Genomic DNA, 21,702 nt, shown 5'->3' on the forward strand with positions numbered 1-21,702 from the left:
CCACTGGGCGAGGTTTCGAGGGCATGGCAGGGTGTCATACGCTGCCCTCACGAGGAAGCTGAACCGTGATTAAGGAGTTCGCCAGATGTCGGCCTAGGTTATGACTCCTTTGGATGGTATACTCCCAGCGAGTCCATGCCCCCTGTTTTCCCTGGGATACGGCCTTGATCAGATACTGGTCTTGCGCCACTTGTGAGACCTCTTCCACCGCCTTCCTCTGCTGTCTCGTGGCTTTGGACCAGAACTGGACTGGTTGCCCCCAGCCCAGTCCTGCCCGGCTGTCTTGGACTCTTCCCAGAATCTCCTTGTATTTCAGCCTCGAGAAAGCTTGGTCCACTTCTGCCTGGGCCCACTACCTTCGTCCAGTGCAGACAGTCACCGCTGGGCTCTTCACAGCTTCGTCTCTTGATTCCCTCAACTCCAGTACAAGGCGAGTCTTCTCCTGTCTGTAACCCAGATTGATGGACTTCAGAGGAAGTTGCAGAATGTTCTTGCCTAAAAGACCTGTGTCCGAGAAACAGCGGGGGAGGCCCAGCCACTTCCTGATATAATCGTTGGCGGTGCTGTCCATCTTGCTGGCCTGGGAAGATGGAATTTCGGCTACTTTCAGCGGCCACATCACACGGTGGGAAAGAGTGAAATGGTAACACCAAACCTTCAGCCTCCCAGGAAGTTGGCTGCCATCGACCCTTGCGAGCCCCTCTTTCAGTTGTTTCTGGACCACCCTCCCCATCTGCCTGTCCGAGAGCTCTGCTGTATACTCCCTCCTGAGGCTTCGGATGAGCTGCTCTGCCAGGAGTGCAATCTTCTCACCTCCTGCTGTGAAGACTGTCCTGTCATCCCTCACACCCTTCCTGATTGACGGGCTCCTGGACTTAGCGGGCTTTATCCTCATCCTCGCCTAGACGGTCAGTTCGTCAAAACGCTTGAGGAGTCGTGCTGTGCATGGGGCGGTCTGTAGGATGCTTGTCACATCATCCATGAAACCTCTCAGAGCGGGGAGTCTTCCTCCTGACGGTGTTTTCAAGCCTCTGGCCATTTGCCTTGCTCCAATGAGTAGCACTTCAAATGTAGCCACAAAGAGGATTGGTGATATGGAGCAGCCCGTTGCAATTCCCACTTACAACTGCTTCCATCCTGGCATGTAGTCATCTACAGAGAGGCACGTGCAGGTTGTTGAAATACTTGGCTATGATGTTACTGACACTTACAGGAACATGGAAGAAATTCAGGGCAAACTCAACCAGCTTGTGTAGTACTGAGCCATAGGCATTGGCCAGGTCGAGCCATACCACATGGAGGTTATTCCTCTCTCTTTTGGCACGCTGTATCTGTTCCCAGATCACGGATGCATGCTCAATGCACCCCGGAAAGCCTGGCAGTCCGGCTTTTTGACAGCTTGTGTCGATGTAGCAGTTGTTGCTGAGGAAGCTGGTCATCCTTCTTGCCAGGACAGAGAAAAATACTTTTCCCTCCACGTTCAGTAAAACAATTGTCCTGAACTGGCTGATGTTTGTGGAATTTTGCTCCTTGGGGATGCATATTCCAACTGCCTCTTGCCACTCCGCTGGAACGACTTGCTTCTTCCACGCAACACTCATGAGCTTCCACAAGATTCTTGTCACTTGCGAACAGTTTTTATACACCTTGTAAGGAAGCCCGTTTGGTCCTGGTGCAGAGGCTGATCTGGCTTTTTTAAGGACTACTTTAATCTCGCTCAGCCTAGATGGGGAGGTGTCGAAAGGGGTCTCTGAGGTGTCTGGACGAGCCAAGTGGTGTATCCTTGGCTGCATCCGTATACTGGCCCTTGATGTGTTGTTCCAGATCCTCTTTGGCGATGGACAGCTTGCCACTTCGCTTTTCGTCCAGGAGCTGACGGGCAAACCGGAAAAAATCGTTGAAGAAGTCTTTTCTTTCCTTCTCCTTCCGTTTCCGGCGCCTTCTGAGTCTCTCTGCCCGACGCAGCTTGGCAAGCCGCTGCTTGAGATTGTCCCATAGCACTTTGAGGCTTTCTTTTTCCTCTGCGGCTGCTTTCCTCCACCTCTTACGCAACTGGCGCCTGTTGGTTATCAGCTCCTTGATGTCCCTCTCCCTCCATCCTTTGTGCCTCTGGGCTGTGGCTCGCTTGGTCGCACTCTCTCCAAACCTCTCTGCACTCCTCATAAATGATGTTACTCAGTGAGATTAGTTTACGCTCAACCGTCCCTCGCAGGGAATGCTCCAGTATCCATCTCATTTGATCGTCAACCTTGCGCCATTCTGCTTGGTTTTTCGCCTTTGGCCACTTGATCTTCTTGCGCCTTTCTGGATGTTTGCGTTGGCTCTCTGACTGTGCAACTCTCTGGGGGACTGCATGAGCTTTGCTCTTGGGCGCTGCATTCATCTCCCCTCCTGCTTCCACTGACGTTTCCCCCTCAGCATTGCTGGGATCCTCTGCACTGTGGTTTGTCACCTGGCATTGGGTTTCTTCCATCTGACCTGCCGAATCAGCGCGGTTATGCTTGTCGGGAGTACTCCCACACTTCATTCTCCCTTGATGAATCCGCAGTCCTTTGAAAGAGGTCCCCTTCTGCCACCCGCATTTACATTTCCAGAGAACCTTCTCATTGCCGTTTTCCGTTCCGTTTGTCACCATCTGATCCGTCAGAATAGGCCCATCTCCCATCCTGCCTCTCGGAGGGCCTTCGGGTTGTTTTGTCTTATGCCTTTTCGTAGTCAGTTTGTAGGTGCTTCCTCATGAGGAAGCTAGTGGGTAAGGTGACTAACCGACCACTCCTGGTACGGTCTCTCCCGTTGTCCGCCGGTCTTTCCCGATTGCCCACCAGACTTTCCTGGCTGCCAACTGCTCTTTCACAGTCGTCGCTGGTTCCCCAGAAGTGTCAATTGATAAGTACAGACCTATATATATATATATATATATATATATATATATATATATATATATATATATATATATATATCAAATGCAGCTGAGATAGGCTCCAGCACCCCCCGCAACCCCGAAAGGGACAAGCGATAGAAAATGGATGGATGGATGGATGGATATATATATATGTAGTAGCGTCTTCAGGGGTCTACCTCAGACACCGATAGGCAGGGAAGGGAGACCAATGACGCAACGACAGTTAATTTCCACCAATAACAGGTTGTTGTCTTTATTTTCACTGTTATAGAAAGGACCAGCAGTTTCAATCCAGCATGAGGAATTAAAATGTTGCTTAATCTTCAACTTGGACAGTTCATCAGTCTCCTCAAAATAAATAAGGTTTTTGATTAGTTTTCTTTAAAAGATCTCACTTGCTCTTGTCAAAGTGTCAAGGCGTGGACTATGATGCAGTTTACTGCGTGGGTTGCTTTCCCAAGACGCAAACGGACAGGACCGGACAAGGCTTGCAGGTAAATACATGATTTAATCTTTCAATACAAAAAGGGGGACAAACAAAAAGCGCTCACAGCGGAGGCACAAAACTTAACGCAGGGATCAAAACTAACACTAAGACAGAAACTATGGACATGAAACAAAACTACACTTACTGTGACATGAAACAAGCATGAAACTAAGGCATGGAATACAAGCATCAAACTGTAATAAAAAGAGCATGAAAAGAACATCAATAGACCATGAACAGAGTCATCGGAGTAATGTCAACGGCCGACTAACTGGCAACTTCAGCTTAAATAGTCTCATGATTAGTGACAACAGGTGCATGTGTCCGAACACCAGTAGCAGGTGAAAATCATATGCCACCATGGCAACCAAAACAAACAAGAGTGCACCAAAAAACAGGAACTAGTGGAGTTCAAAAACCAACAGAACATAACCAAACAAAACATGACCATAGAACATGACAAAGTCCATAAATGCAATTCTTATTTCACTGCTCGTGGTCCTTTGAGCCCACACTCGCCTCCTTTTCTTGTCTCTTCCTTTAGGAGTCTGTTATCCCTTCCTCTTTAGCCCAAAGCAGCCTCAGGTGTCTGCTTCTTGGCTGGGTTGCATTCTGGGAGCTGTAGTCCTTTATCTAGCGGCCCTTTTGGAACCAGTTGCCCACTGTGAAAGGAATGTAGCGTCTCCTCTACCGTCCCTGGTCAAAAGTTTACATACACTTGTAAAGAACATAATGTCAAAGCTGTCTTGAATTTCCAATAATTTCTACAACTCTTATTTTTTGTAATAGAGTGATTGGAGCACATACTTGTTTGTCACAAAAAACATTCATGAAGTTTGGTTCTTTTATGAATTTATTATGGGTCTACTGAAAATGTGACCAATTTTGCTGGGTGAAAAGTATACATACAGCAATGTTAATATTTGGTTACATGTTCCTTGGCAAGTTTCACTGCAATAAGACGCTTTTGGTAGCCATCCACAAGCTTCTGGTTGAATTATTGACCACTCCTCCTGACAAAATTGGTGCAGTTCAGCTAAATTTGTTGGTTTTCTGACATGGAATTGTTTCTTCAGCATTGTCCACACGTTTAAGTCAGGACTTTGGGAAGGCCATTCTAAAACCTTAATTCTAGCCTGAGTTAGCCATTCCTTTACCACTTTTGACATGTGTTTGGGGTCATTGTCCTGTTGGAACACCCAACTGCGCCCCAGACCCAACCTCTGAGCTGATAATTTTAAGTTGTCCTGAAGTATTTGGAGGTAATCCTCCTTATTGTAGAGACATGAATACTATTAACTTGTACAACATGTAATGTCTAGAATATCAGTAGCATTTATTCAGGTAGAAATATCAAAAATTACATTTCCAAACATCTTCAACAATCGAAGCATGATCCTAACAATCCACATTAAGACAATTTGTGTTATTAATGTGTGAAACTGATACCTAAACATGGAAGTGTAGATCCGCCTCTGAATGTAAGTGCTCCTACAGCAGAAATACAAATTCTGTGTTTGTGCAAAATCTGGCAAGACACCAACACACTGCAGGCAATATTTTTGATATTGTCATTAAAGACATAGCTGTTTTCTTTTTTGTGTTGAGCTGTTTAAAAAAGCATAATGTTTAAAAAACATTTCTTTAAAACAAATTAATTGTCCAGACATGGTATTAAACATTGTAAATTATCTGTCAATGGTAAACTTATGTACACTTAATGATGAAAAAATATATCGATTTGTGATTAATCGTGATTAATTTTGAGTCGACTATAAACAATTTGATTATCTCGATTACATATTTTAATTGTTTGACATACAATTTATATATATATATATATATATATATATATATATACATATATATATATATATATATGTATATATGTGTGTGTGTGTGTGTGTGTGTGTGTGTGTGCTAAGATGCGTTAACCGTTATACTTTATATTATATTATATTTAGTCGACTAAAACTAAACTAATTTAGATGACTAAATATGACTAAAACTAAAATACATTTTTGTCAAAAGACTATGACTAAAACTCAAAGAAAAACTGTGGTCAAACTTAACACTGTTGAGAACAGCGTTTTATTTGCAATGATGACCTGGCAAGAGGCCCCGACAAAAGCAAAAAAATAAATAAACATAATTATTATTACAACAACAATACAACCAATATGCAAATAGAAACCAGAGTGGAATAAGCATGTACAACTTTCAGTTAAGGTCAAATGTAATTTCTGTTTGAACTAATTGAATGATAGAATAGTAGAAAGTTTGAAGGCGTGTTGATGTTAATTCAAGTCGAATGCTTTTTTTGTTGCTGTTTTTCCAGTCAAACAACATGCAGTTGGTCTTATTTGAATTGAGAGACAGGCAAAGGTCATACAAAGATTTCTCAATACAAATGAGGCTGAATTAAAAGGTGGATGCTGCAGAGTGGAGTGAAGGACCAAATGAGTATATTATGTAATTGTCCGGAGGCGGCGATAGCCTTGCCCACATCATTTATGTAGGGTCCAAGATGAACCTTGGGGCACAGCTTTACAAAAGTTAGGCTGATGTGACACAACATTTTCATTCATTATATATATATATATATATATATATATATATATATATATATATATATATATATATATATATATATATATATATATATATATATACAGGTAAAAGCCAGTAAATTAGAATATTTTGAAAAACTTGATTTATTTCAGTAATTGCATTCAAAAGGTGTAACTTGTACATTATATTTATTCATTGCACACAGACTGATGCATTCAAATGTTTATTTCATTTAATTTTGATGATTTGAAGTGGCAACAAATGAAAATCCAAAATTCCGTGTGTCACAAAATTAGAATATTGTGTAAGGCTAATACAAAAAAGGGATTTTTAGAAATGTTGGCCAACTGAAAAGTATGAAAATGAAAAATATGAGCATGTACAATACTCAATACTTGGTTGGAGCTCCTTTTGCCTCAATTACTGCGTTAATGCGGCGTGGCATGGAGTCGATGAGTTTCTGGCACTGCTCAGGTGTTATGAGAGCCCAGGTTGCTCTGATAGTGGCCTTCAACTCTTCTGCGTTTTTGGGTTTGGCATTCTGCATCTTCCTTTTCACAATACCCCACAGATTTTCTATGGGGCTAAGGTCAGGGGAGTTGGCGGGCCAATTTAGAACAGAAAGACCATGGTCCGTAAACCAGGCACGGGTAGATTTTGCGCTGTGTGCAGGCGCCAAGTCCTGTTGGGACTTGAAATCTCCATCTCCATAGAGCAGGTCAGCAGCAGGAAGCATGAAGTGCTCTAAAACTTGCTGGCAGACGGCTGCGTTGACCCTGGATCTCAGGAAACAGAGTGGACCGACACCAGCAGATGACATGGCACCCCAAACCATCACCCAACCATGCAAATTTTGCATTTCCTTTGGAAATCGAGGTCCCAGAGTCTGGAGGAAGACAGGAGAGGCACAGGATCCACGTTGCCTGAAGTCTAGTGTAAAGTTTCCACCATCAGTGATGGTTTGGGGTGCCATGTCATCTGCTGGTGTCGGTCCACTCTGTTTCCTGAGATCCAGGGTCAACGCAGCCGTCTACCAGCAAGTTTTAGAGCACTTCATGCTTCCTGCTGCTGACCTGCTCTATGGAGATGGAGATTTCAAGTTCCAACAGGACTTGGCGCCTGCACACAGCGCAAAATCTACCCGTGCCTGGTTTACGGACCATGGTATTTCTGTTCTAAATTGGCCCGCCAACTCCCCTGAATTTAGCCCCATAGAAAATCTGTGGGGTATTGTGAAAAGGAAGATGCAGAATGCCAGACCCAAAAACGCAGAAGAGTTGAAGGCCACTATCAGAGCAACCTGGGCTCTCATAACACCTGAGCAGTGCCAGAAACTCATCGACTCCATGCCACGCCGCATTAACGCAGTAATTGAGGCAAAAGGAGCTCCAACCAAGTATTGAGTATTGTACATGCTCATATTTTTCATTTTCATACTTTTCAGTTGGCCAACATTTCTAAAAATCCCTTTTTTGTATTAGCCTTAAGTAATATTCTAATTTTGTGACACACGGAATTTTGGATTTTCATTTGTTGCCACTTCAAATCATCAAAATTAAATGAAATAAACATTTGAATGCATCAGTCTGTGTGCAATTAATAAATATAATGTACAAGTTACACCTTTTGAATGCAATTACTGAAATAAATCAAGTTTTTCAAAATATTCTAATTTACTGGCTTTTACCTGTATATATATATATATATATATATATATATATATATATATATATATATATATATAGTTGCGCTCGTAACGCGAACGCAAGACAACTTCAAATATCTTTGACACACAAACGTGTGCAGCGTTTATTCAACCAAAGAGGCAGAAGAAACTTTTTACATAAAGCGACTCAAAATGGCGGTCACAACAAACCCCCACCTTTGGGTAAAACTCTTTACGGTCACTTAAAGGGCCATACCGAATTACTCACTCTTAACTGCATGTATGAATGGTAAACAAGAACAACATTGTTATGTGCACAAATCAAATCAAATCAAATCAACTTTATTTTTACAATAGAACAATGGCAGTGAATAATGACGACAAAGTCAAGTAAACAGGTGTGGTGAATTATGTCCTTAAAGCAACCGCTACACACGTCCCCCCAGAATTCGCCATCACAGAAAAACAAAACTGTTAATGGACAGGAGCACGGAATGGCCGACCAGACCGGGTGCACCGGACTGGTACAAACGCCGGGGAGTCTGCAGGGGGAATTGGCAGGGCATTTGCACTGTCGAAGGTCCCGGGGGCCTGCGGGGAAGGATGCAAAACCTTATCATGGGGCCCAGGCAGAGCGGGCGGGTGACCCGGCGCGGGGGTACGGCTGTGGTAACCGGCTGACGAAGATCCAAGTGGGCTGCTTTAAGCCGGTCCACTATGATTCGTTCAGACCGACCCCCGACATCCAACAGGAAATGCTTCTCTCCGCTCTCCAGGACGCGAAATGGCCCATCGTAAGAAGGGGGCCTCGGTGGGCATCGTGACTAACAAAAACAAATGCCGCCCTTTGTAAAGGAGCGGGAACATGAAACGGCGTAAGGCCGCGTTGGGACGTGTGAATGGGGCAAAAACCTTGGCGGCAACAAGGAGAGCAGCCAGGGTGCTGTAGTGTTAGGAATAAAGTCACCTGGCACTCGCAAAGGCTGGCCATACACCAACTCTGCCGAGGAAGACTGCAGGACTTCCTTGGGGGTAGTCCGAAGTCCCAGCATCACCCAAGGAAGTTAGTCTACCCAACTGCTATCTTTTATGGACACCCTAAGCACTGCCTTCATGGACCGGTGAAACCGCTCACACGTACCATTGGCCTGTGGGTGATACGTCGTCGCGTGGTGGAGTTTCACTCCCTAGCTCTGCACCACAGCAGCTCAGAGCTCGGAATGAGATGTCTGACGGGTTACCGAAACGGGCAACCCATGTCCCAATAAACGCGCGCGCCACCTCTGTGGAGGTGGCTGACGTCAGAGGTACTGCCTCCGGCCAGCGGGTGGTCCTGTCGACCATCGTGAGGAGGCATGTGCAGCTGCGCGAAGATGGGAGTAGGCCGACCAGGTCCACGTTGACGTTGTCAAAACGGTGTTCCGGAACAGTAAACGGTGCCAGTGGAGCCCTGGTGTGGCAGTGCACTTTCGAGCGCTGGCATGCCACGCATGTGGCAGTTCAGTCCCTTACGTCCTTTTTCAGTCCACGGCAGACGAATTTTGCAGCTACCAGCAGCTAGGAAGGTTTCCTCCCAAGGTGGGAAAGGCTGTGGATTGAGTCGAACATCCGCCGCCTCCAAATGGCGGGAACAAGGGGCCATGGCCGACCCGTAGCAATGTCACAAAGGAGCGTAACACCTGTGTTCTCAAATGGAAACTCAGACAACTGTAGCCCTGTGGCTGCAGCCTTCAAAGCTTGGATGTCTGGGTCGTTGGATTGGTCAACTGCCATCTGTGCAAAATCGGGCCCACATGGACAGCGCCTGTGACGGCGACGACATTGTTCTTACCAGCAAGATGCTGGATGTCCATCATAAACTCGGAGTCGGTTCGGCCGTCTTGGCCATCACGACAGTATTGGGTTTGTGGTCCACAAAAGCTGTGAAATGCCTTCCTTCAAGCAGCGAACGGAAATGTCGTATGGCCAGATAGAAGCAGAAGAGCTTACGGTCAAATGTGCTATATCTCCGCTCGCAGGGGCGTGCTAAAGAAAGCCAAAGGTTGCCAAGTGCCACCCACTCACCGCTCATGCACTGCACCTAGAGCATAGTCTGAAGCGTCGTTTTGTGTTTCTTATGTTTCACTAAAATGGTTTAGTCTTAGTGTTTTATCTGTTTTATAGCTAAACTTGTATTGTTTTACTGTAAATATTGGTTTGTGCTGTAGCACTTTACGATTTATTTAAATGAAAAGGGCGTGATAAATAAAGTCTATTATAATTATGAATTACTTTTGGCTTGGGTTGTCCTACTCTGTTCAGTGGTACTTGAATGCACCAAAAAACAGGAAAGATTGATCAACATAATTCCGTGCTAAAAGAGTACAGCGTGTAGCTTCAATGAACTCAACTGAATAGCTTACTTGCTCAGACAGTAATGTGTTTATATACGTTTAAATTGGAGTATGTTGTTTTTTTTAACAGGGAAAGACTTGTTTTTATGTTAGCATTTGAGCTAGCGAGCTGGCACCAGTCAGTCAGTGAGTTTTTCAAAGTGTAGATATTGTAGCGTCCCGGAAGAGTAAGTGTTGCAAAGGATTCTGGGTATTTATTCTGTTGTGTTTATGTTGTGTTGCGGTGCGGATGTTCTCCCGAATTGTGTTTGTCGTTCTTGTTTGGTGTGGGTTCACAGTGTGGTGCATGTTTGTGACTGTGTTAATGTTGTTTTATACGGCCACCCTCAGTGTGACATGTGTGGCTGTTGACTAAGTATGCTTTGCTTTCACTTGTGTGCGTGTGTTTAAAAATTGACGTGATCATTAAAAGTTGAAATGATCGTTTATTGAGTCAGCATTTCTTGACATCTTCAAGCAAAGACATTTGTCAAACCCGTTCAATGCTACAATATCAATCTCAGTTTTTCGATCATTTTCATTCTAAAGGGTAATACTAATCAGTTTTGTTGCGGTCTTCATTAATACCGTTTATCGTTACATCCCTGCAATACAGTCTTGTTTCCCAGTGAAAAAATCCAAACCCTGTGTCTTTTTAGATGTAGTTCTGATTGGATCCCCAACGTGATGTACAACCCGCCCCTCCCCTCCATGCTACTGTGATTGGATAGATTTTCGAACTTGTACCATCCGCCGAAAGACGAAGTTAAACATGTTTGGATTTCGTCTCCGTCAATTATTTTCGTCTCGTTTTTAATTGTCGACTAAATTGTCAATACATTTTGTCATTGTTTTCGTCAACGTGCATTTCTTGTGATTCGTTATCGTCCTATTTTAGTCTGGGTAAAATAGGTCGTTGATGATAACTAAGATGAACATTTTTCGTCAGGGAAATTAACACTGGTTCTCAATTGATTTTTCTTGATAAAATAAAGGTGAAACTAATAAATAAATAAACACCGGGTTTTGAGTTTGAGACAGTGCTGTAAGCCACGCCCTCAGCCTCAAGGACTCAGCTAAGCAGGCAGGTAAGCCAACCAAGCAGATTCATATCAGGAGACTGCACTGTACTTGATAAGAAAATGTGCAAATGTTTGTGATTTTTTTTACTCAAGAAAGTGTAAAAAAAAATGTATTGTAATCTTACATAAATATCTAGTCGAACACAATTTAATGGACACATATCCATATTCATTTATCTTTAATCTTCTTTTTTTTTAAGTGCCTTATCTGCTTACCCTGACTGCACATTCCTGCTCTAAGGTTATCCAGGGTAAATCACACCTAACCTTATCCCTGTCCACACACAACAATGCCACCGTTTAAGACACCCGCGCCCCTCCGTCCGCCGGCGCAAGGCGAACTAATACGCATGCGCGGAAAATGCACACGTCATAGTCATCTCCAGTGTTGCTTTGTGTGCAAGTTCTTAAATTCAACTTATCTGAACAATATCCAGTGTTGTGGTATTTCAATTAACTGGAATCCAGTGTGCTGTGGGGCCCTATTGTAGTGAATCACACCTGAGCCATCATAAATTAATCAAATCTTTATTAGACACGTAAACAATGTGATAAAGAACATTTTGCATCAATTATGTTAGGGATCTAGATATCTGGTCAGGACACTCCTCACCCTTTTGCCTTCACCTTCATTGTCCATTCGTTTCTGGTGACTTTATATACTCTGGACCTAGACTTTGAGTCCGCGACATACAGTACATGGCGGACAATAACTGATACAGTCTGCTTTGCCAGTCCAAATGCATTCGCCGTTTTCCATAGTTTTCCCTCAACGGCCAGGTAATTCAAAGCACACGCTACCTTTTTTATCACATTCACGGGAGCCCGCACTCTCGTTGACTCTCCTTCGACAAATGGACAAAGTTTTTCGCTAAGTAGAATCACAGCTGAGCTCGACATTTGAAAATTCTCTTGCCATCTGACAAGTGTTGTATCCCAAATAGCTGCAATCGCTTTCTCTTAAGGTATTCATGTGTGATTTCCACAAGCGTCTGTACATGTAGAAGAATGAGAAACACAGGCATGTCTGGATGATTCGCCTTCATATTTCCAGTAGTTAGCTCCGGTTCTTATGAAGCTGGCTGTGGCGCGTTCTTTCTGACGTCACTTCCTGTTTGGGGCTTTCTGGCGTCACTTCCTCTCCGAACTCAGTGTGTAATCGATCATTGAGTCCATACAAAGCTAAGTGCCGGAGATTCAAGAAATACAAGGCTGACTTACCCGTGTAAAAAATTGTCCGAGGAGGGGGACCTTAAACGCTGGTTTAGTGTGGCTGAAACAGGGCTTAGGCTAAACAATTATTTGTTTAAGGGGTTAAACGACCTAGTGTAGACATGGCCTAAGTCCTTGTGATGTCATCATCAACCATTTGATGTCAGGCTCTCATTTATCTCACCAGTTACAGTTCTTCAAGATATTTTGAATGAATAAAGCAAAGGGAAAAAGATGTTTTTGTAAAAAAAAAAAGCCAACACAGCACAGACTCAAAAAGGCTATGCCCGAACATCCCTCCGCCTCACAATACTTGTTCAATAAAACATCTGTCTCACAACACCTGCTAAAAGCAACAAGAGGTTCGTTTGCAGAGATGAAACCCCCCTTTCCCCCACGACGCCCGGGAGAGTTTAGCCTTGATGCATTTAACACCGTCCCCCAAAACCTGCATTGACAAGTTATCTGTGACCTGTGGTGAGAGCAGAAATAGCTGCGGTGAAAATCAATCTTCGCCTCTCCTCTCGCCTTGAATAGCAGCAGAGCAAACAAACAGGCCTAAACAATACAATATATACCACATATCAATTACACTAAATGCCTCAGTATCTATACTTCACTGTCCCAGGCACAGAGCGGCTACAAGGCACACACGCTGCTGTAAGACGATAATGGTGCTGCATTGTTCCCCACCATCTGGTGGGCTGATAAGGCCTGCCTGCGCATACTTGATAATGAGAACAGGCAAAGGAGAAACTGAGTGTTAAACATTTCCTTGGCCCATGAAAAAGGTTCCATTAAGTCCACTGACCCCAATTGAATATTAATGAGCTAATTAACGGATTTATTGTTGTGCACAATTCCTGGAGGGGCAATTTTTTTTCAAGTGCTATTATTTTTTCTAATTATTTTCTGTACTTTTTATAATTGAATCTTTGTAGCTGCCAGCTTCCTGTTTTTGCCTTGGCGACGGGGAAACATTTGGCATCTCTAAATTTGTCCTTTTAGCATAATGTAACTGTGATGTGAACATTATTTTCCAAACTGTTGGGTCCGTCATCATGTCAAATAAAGAGCGCTTCACAAATGCAGCACAGCTCCCAAAATATTGGGACAAAATGGACGACGTTATAAGAGAAATAGAAGGTAAATGAGTAACACTGAGTTGTGTTGGACTACAAAAGTGCAATTCCTTGGGTTACTGCAGGGCACGTGGCATGGAAGGTTTGACAAAAGGTTTAAATGGCCGCTGACAGCTGGCCTTGATAGATAGCATAATCAGCTGATTTAAAGGATGCACTGAAGCAGTCCTCAGTGGACAGCTGGAGAGCACGGACAGCCAGCGCTAACCTTGGACTGACACTTTGTTTAAAAGATACGCGATATAGCTTGAGCACCTGAAGACGATGACAAGGTGCCATTGTCACCGTTGTCTTACTTGTGCTTACTCTACTTGGGCGTAAAGTGCAAAACTATCTCTATCAGCTTTTGTAACTTCCTAGAGTTTTCACACCAGCAACATCAACGTTTCCTCCACAGTGCAAATAAGGTGTTGATTTCCAACTTGTGTAAAGCGCCAAGCCAAGTGCTACCCTTTGAGAGTGAGGGTGTACTCACACTAGGCCGATCGTGCCATGCCGTGGCCCACTGTACACCAAAAGCTTAGACTATTGGAGTGTGCTGAGTGGTGCCCAGGTGTGGTACCATTTCCCCTTCTTTCGCTTGAAGCAGATTGTTTAATAATAACAGACACAATTCATCATTGAAATACAAGAACTCCAAATCATTTAAAAGCCAAACCAACGACAGGCTTATTTACTCATGACTACAATTGTGTGGAATAAAGACGTGCCATTTAATTAATGCGCTCTTTTAATATAATCAGGACGACTCCAAATAACTATGAAAATAGTCCACATATTAAGAGAAATCGTAGTAATACAGCAAATAGAATGCATACTTTAAATATTGTGATTGACCCTTCTGCAAGTCCAGTGGCACCTTTGGTTTTTGTTCGTAATCTGTTCCAAAAAGTCTGACGAATGCCGAATCTTATGAAAACCTTAGCAATTTTTAGGAATAATTAAGAAATAATCCAAGTATTCCAATCCAAGTAATGTGATCTAAACATCCAACAATATTAGCACATAACACAATTTAAAGAGAATATTGGCTCTTTCTTGGTGGCGAGCAATGCAGTTAATGGGAACAATCCATTCCGCCTCTAAATCACTCTAAAATGCATCCAAAAACCGCCAACATTACTTCATGTATGTTCCGTAACCTGTATAATAACTAAGCTGTAGCGACATTGTTATTTTAAGAGTGAACACTATGGTACTATTTTTCTAGTGTAGTAAAACATCACCTTGCGCCGGTATGATACGGTATTAGCCGTAAGCTAGCTTCTGCGTCAGCATCTGAATCACTTTTGCAACACAATGCTATAGTACACCAATTTGTTTTGACTGAAAAATATGAGCAATCGTATTACAGTATCTGTAAAGTATTAGCCCACATTTCATGTCTTGTTTGTACACAGCTCGCTCGACAACATATGTAGTTGTAACACGCATGATGTGCTTCATGTATCATGATCAATATTATAGTGACTTACTCGATGGACATTTGTCTGTTAAGTCCAGCTGGCCGGCAACATTTTTTTCCCAGATGATTTTAGGGTAAGCACTCCATTTCTGTCAGCATAGCTTGGCTCCAAACTCCACATTTACACTATCAAGTCACACCGGTCCTGACGCTCTACTTCCGTCTGCTGCAAGGTTTCAACCTTTTTGAGTGCTCGCTAAGTTTCTATAACCAACATTTCATCCTCTGTATACTCAGCTTCAAAAAGATAAGGTTTTGAATCCTCATTTGTCCAAAAGTAGCCAATTTCGTCGTTTATTACGAAGTCTGCCGTAATTAGAACACACGCGCATACGTTTCTGGAAGTAGGAACGCACGTTTGTTGCCGAAAGTACCTCAGTACGTTGCTATGGGCACTGAAATAAACGTCCCCAGGAAATAAATTACGGCAATGTTAAAATGACCAAAATACGGTAAATATTGTACATATTACATGTTGTTATGATATGATATGATAACTTGTCTGTTACTACATTATATATATACAGTATATATATATATATATATATATATAAATAAATGATAAATGGGTTATACTTGTATAGCGCTTTTCTACCTTCAAGGTACTCAAAGCGCTTTGACAGTATTTCCACATTTACCCATTCACACACACATTCACACACTGATGGCGGGAGCTGCCATGCAAGGCGCTAACCAGCAGCCATCAGGAGCAAGGGGTGAAGTGTCTTGCCCAAGGACACAACGGACGTGACTAGGAAGGTAAAAGGTGGGGATTGAACCCCAGTAACCAACAACCCTCCGATTGATGGCCCGGCCACTCTACCAACTTCGCCATGCCGTCATATATATATATATATATATATATATATATATATATATATATATATATATATATATATATATATATATATATATATATATATATATATATATATATATATATATATATATATATATATGTCTTAATAAGGTTATCCAAAAAATAGTGCTCGATACCGTAGTAGAGCGCAATATATGTCTGTGTGGGAAAAAAATCACAAGACTATTTCATCTCTACAGGCCTGTTTCATGAGGGGGGGTACCCTCAATCATCAGGAGATTTTAATGGGAGCATTCGCATACCATGGTTTATATAGGGCACAGAGTGGGTGGGTACAGGCTGGCCTAGGGGCGTGGTGATTGGCTCATGTGTTACCTAGGAGGTGTTTCCGTCTATGGCGGCATGTTGTTACAATTTCGCTGCGCTTGTTGAGGGAAGTTTTGACGGAGCAGAAACGTGTGAACTCGTTGGGAGTTTCCTCCTCTCCCAGCTCGCTAGCCTCAATCTGAACCTTGGTATTTACCATGATGACGGACTGGCAGTGTGTCGCGCCTCGCCAAGGAGCAGCGAGAATACCAAGAAGCGCATATGCCAAATTTTCAAAGAGAACGGCCTACGGATCACGATTGAAGCCAACAAGCAAACCGTCAACTTCCTTGACGTCACTTTCAACCTGAGAAATAACAGCTACCAACCATTCACGAAACCCAACACAACACTCCAATACGTGCACCATGACAGCAACCACCCACCCACCACCACGAAAAGAATACCTACCGGAATCAATAAAAGGCTATCGATGCTGTCATCTAGCAAAGCTGAATTTGACCAAGCAACCCCCCCGTACCAAAAAGCCCTTGATGAAAGCGGATACAATTTCACCCTCACCTATGAACCCACGCCAGGAAACCAGCCAAAAAAGAACAGAAAACGAAACGACATCATCTGGTACAACCCCCCATACAGCAAAAACGTCTCAACGAACTTTGGACACAAATTCCTCAATCTGATTGACAAACACTTTCCCAAAGACAACACCCTAAGAAAAGTATTCAACAAGAACAACATTAAATTGAGCTACAGCTGCATGAACAATATACGACAAATCATCTCAAACCACAACAAAACAATTGCAAATGAGCCGTCGACCCCCAGACAGAGCGACTCCAAAACCAACAAAGGATGTAACTGTCGAAAGAAACCTGATTGCCCCCTCAACGGGGGGTGCTTACAAACATCAGTTGTCTACCAATCTAAGGTAATACGCAAGGACATTAACACATCCGACACATATGTAGGATTAACCGAGGGAGAATTCAAAACCAGATGGAACAATCACAAGGCTTCTTTCAGGAACAAAAACCTGCGAAATACCACAGAACTCAGCAAACACATTTGGGACCTCAAAGACAATAATGTTGAATATTCAATAACATGGCAAATTCTTGCATCCAGCACACCTTACAATAGTGGTAATAAAAGATGCAACCTATGCTTGAAAGAGAAACTGTTTATTATTTACCGTCCAGACCTGTCATCCCTCAACAAGCGCAGCGAAATTGTAACAACATGCCGCCATAGACGGAAACACCTCCTAGGTAGCACATGAGCCAATCACCACGCCCCTAGGCCAGCCTGTACCCACCCACTCTGTGCCCTATATAAACCATGGTATGCGAATGCTCCCATTAAAATCTCCTGATGATTGAGGGTACCCCCCCTCATGAAACAGGCCTGTAGAGATGAAATAGTCTTGTGATTTTTTTCCCACACAGACATATATATATATATATATATATATATATATATATATATATATATATATATATATATATATATATATATATATATATATATATATATATATATATATATACTTATACTTGCAGTGTGTATATAAAACGTTGATGGAGGGTTTTTAAGTTGATTTAGAGGGGTTTAAAGAATACATAGGGTATTATTTAAACCCTATGTTAAAAGAATAGGGTTTAAATCTTGCCACCATTTTTGTTAGAATCCTAAAAAATAAAAAAGACTGTCTCTCATAATGATTGTGGATGATGGGCAAAATTCTAAAAAAGTGCAGTATTGCAGCTAATTGTTATGCTTTAAGTTGCAAGAAAAAACTGAGTTACAAACATCCCGCCATTAGTCAGTGTAGGAAATGTCACAGTGAACCCCGTCAGATTTGCCAAAAACATCTGGTTCTACTCACTAGCATTAGCTTATAGTTAGAGATTGATATTTATTTGTTTTCCAATTATGGGAAAGAAGACAGTCATTGTGAAGAATAGTGCTGAGAAGTACTGGATGATATTCATTGAGTTAAAGAAATAAATCATCAAAAACATGACCTAGCGTGCCGGCAACATGCCGAAGCAATTAAAGCGTATCACTGCTAGTCTGCACCATACTGAAGCAGAATGAGTATAACGTCTGCCAAGAATGTTAAAATAACATCTAATGATATTGGCGGACATTTATCCATGAAAATATGGAATAATTGCTGATGGTGTGTATGACAAAGAAGCAGCTCGAAGGATATACTGTAGAAGTCCAAGTCCAATGCTGTATTAATTATTACATTACTTCATAAAATTACTGTAGTTGTTTACACTACATCCTATTGTATTGATTTTATAAAATATTTTGTTTATGAAAAAGTTTTTTTTTACTTTTTAAAAGGCATGTTACAAATTAAAATGGTGCTGTTTTGGGGAGGATTACATGGATTTCAATTCATTTCATTGGGGGACGAGGATTTGGTGGACAAGCGTTGTGAGGAAAGAGCTCTGTCAGAACTAATAAAGTTCGTAAGTTGAGGTACTTCTGTTGTTTCATATGCATAAAATAAATGTAAATGAAAAGGTTAAACAAACATTTAACATCATTCATACCTTTATTGGCAAATACGGCAATGAGCGTACAAGGAAGATGTGAGTTGGGAGCCACGCAGATGCCACTTTTGTACTTCACTACGAGTTTTTCTTGAAATCAATAGTGTCTCTTACCTTGTTTATGAATGGGCTGCTACCTTGGTTCTTTGAGCCGTTGGAGACTTATTTTGCAGGCGTATACTCAATTAAAAAAAAGCACTGAGACATATGGTGTAACTATGTCAGTTAGCAAAGTACTGCAGTCAATCAATATTTTTTGTCAAAGAGCCACAACGTAGCTGGGGGAGAATAACTTCCGTGTGGGAAGTCAAGAACAGGCGAAATAAGGTCATTTGTAATAAGGATGTTACCAACACAGTTGGACTCAAGTAGTGTATTAATATCACGACAAGACTAAGTCACAAACACGTGGGATTCTTGATTTGGATACTCAAGTCAGCGGAATGACACACCACTTTGTTTAAATGGGGAAAAACTTTTGGCAACAACTTTCGTTTCAGTCGAAACGTTCAGGTTGCGTTCATCCATCCGTGAATCATCGAAAGGTGACAAACGTCACAGTTGTTCGCCAAAACAGGCAGGCTCGAAAGTAAATGCTGGACGAAGGAGCACAAAACAGTAGTAGTAGTAGATAAAGGATGATGTTTTGGAAGTGAATAAATTATAAGAAGAATTAGGTCAATGTCCTACCGCTCCTGGTACAACTCCTCACCCACACCCTGCTCGGTAATGGTGTTGCAACAAGTGCCCCAAAATTCTTACCCTTTTCCTTCTTAGAGCATCCAGATGACCGAAATCTCACTAAACACGTTTTTTAATGTATTTTTTTGTTCCTGAAAATGAATCTCGCAGTCATGTCCCAAAATATTAAGTAATTTTTTTTTAAATTGCGTCGATTACTAACTGTACTTGGAAAGCCCCTTTTCTATTGCCAGACTTGTTAAGCCGCCCCCTCTTGGTGTGACAAAATCTACAGAACTGGTGCCCATTTCCACACATAGACAGTGTGGATTAAGGAATGTAAAACTATTATTTTTATCATTTAATTGCATGTTTTTGACACTTTGATTCATGATTACTTCAAAACTGGTATGGTTAACATTATAAGCAAAAAATGAGTGAGGAAAATAACTTTGATGCACACAAATGGTGTGGAAAAACAGAAAATGCACACAGAAGGTGTGGAGAGGAAACAGCAGCACCAGAGCAGAGCCACAAGAACGAGAAGCGTGAGTGGAGCCAAAGCAGAGGAGATGAACACGACTGGAATGGTGAACCATCACCATCACTAATCTACTGGCCCCGAGTGAACTGACTGTAGAGCTTCATTAGTCAGGAGGAAATCAAATATCTTGTCTTTGTAGTGCATTCAATTGAATATGGGTTGAAAAGGATTTGCAAATCATTGTATTCCGTTTATATTTACATCTAACACAATTTCCCAATTCATATGGAAACGGGGTTTGTACACTATAATCTCCGCCCCTTTTGGAACACAAGTGCCAATTCTACATTCTAATGGAACTTGAGTGACCTTGACAAGTACACACTGAAAGGATTATTTAACCCTAAATTAACTGAAATAATAGACAAACTGAAATGAACATTTTCAGGCACACAAATCAGGAAAACAATTACATCTGAAACATTTTTGTGGGCTCGGGTACAATATATCTGATGCTGGATGCGGTCTGAGAACACTGCAATAACACTCAATAGCATTTTTCCAACCAGATAAACAGACTTACGTTTTGCAAGGATTACTGCTGAAATTGAAGCAAAGTGTCTTATTGTAGCATACACACAACATAAAAAGGAAGGAATGCATAAATGGTTAGCTCATCTATTTAGAGTGGATATGTACTGTACATTATATCATGCCATTGTTGTGGATTGGAAAACATAATCTCCACTGAGATACTGGGACTTTCCCATTGTTTTGAGTACAGATCCACCCAATGAGTGCTGTCCAACCAATTATTTCAAATGTCTTCAACAGGGGTCTGTGGTGTTTTTTTGAGGTACTGCAGGGAATTTTTGGATGATTAGACTTTTATTTTTTGATATTGCCTCACAATTTTCCCACAAATTTAAACGTCTTTAAAAACATGATGTAACACTGTAGTGAACACACAAATGAAGGTAGAAGACACCAGCAATGTACGCATTCAGCGACACACAGGAGCTCTTTCAAGAAGGGCACCGGTTTATTCACCTTTACTGTCCTTTGGCTGCTGTGCCAATCATGAAGCTCTGTCAGGTTCCCCGTAATTGGCAGAAAGCCCATTCTCACCAAGCAGCTATTTTATGTTTTAAGTGTTTGGATGGGGAAATTCGTTTTGTAACATGACTAAAACACAGTCAACAGATAGCTAAGTCTTCTCTCAACCTCAGAAACCATAACTGAACAAGGTACCTGTAGGACCAGTTTAATTTAAAATACCATTTTATACATGCAACAAATAGGTACAGGGTCTTCGCTCCATCACTCCATCAGTTTGGAGGTCCTTGGCCTGGAAAACGTTGAAGAACCCTGAATTATTACATGTTGCTAAAGAGAAACTACGAGCTGCAGTCAATCACGACCACTTGTTAATCGAGTTTGGCCTTTTGAATAAAAGTACTAAATTATCAAAATATTTTCCTAGCTAAAGACACTCATGAAAAATTACAACCCAAACTTGTTAAGTAAAATACCACATACGTGCAAAACATGATAAACAAAAACAACAGGCAACATATAACAGTGACTACGTTTACACTGCCGGCCAAATTAGACCAAATAACATTTTCTCGAAATCCGATATGTTCCTGCTGACTGTTTGGATTACAAGTAAAATGTGATATTTATCAGACTCCAGTTGATAGGCACAGGCACCAATGTGGCCTCGATCGACTTCACTTGCATGCGCAGTTCGATAAAGTGAGAACAAAGGAAATTGACCGGATTTAGTAAAATACAAGGATGTCGCTACTACTACTACTTTGCAAAATAAAAGTCACCACACCTTAAAAAATAGTTTATTTTATCTGAAAATGAATTAAAGTAATGATAGATATTATACAGTGTAATATATTGGGGGCGG

This window comes from Nerophis lumbriciformis, linkage group LG06 (genome assembly GCF_033978685.3).
Source record: "Nerophis lumbriciformis linkage group LG06, RoL_Nlum_v2.1, whole genome shotgun sequence".
Classification (NCBI taxonomy): Eukaryota; Metazoa; Chordata; class Actinopteri; order Syngnathiformes; family Syngnathidae; genus Nerophis; species Nerophis lumbriciformis.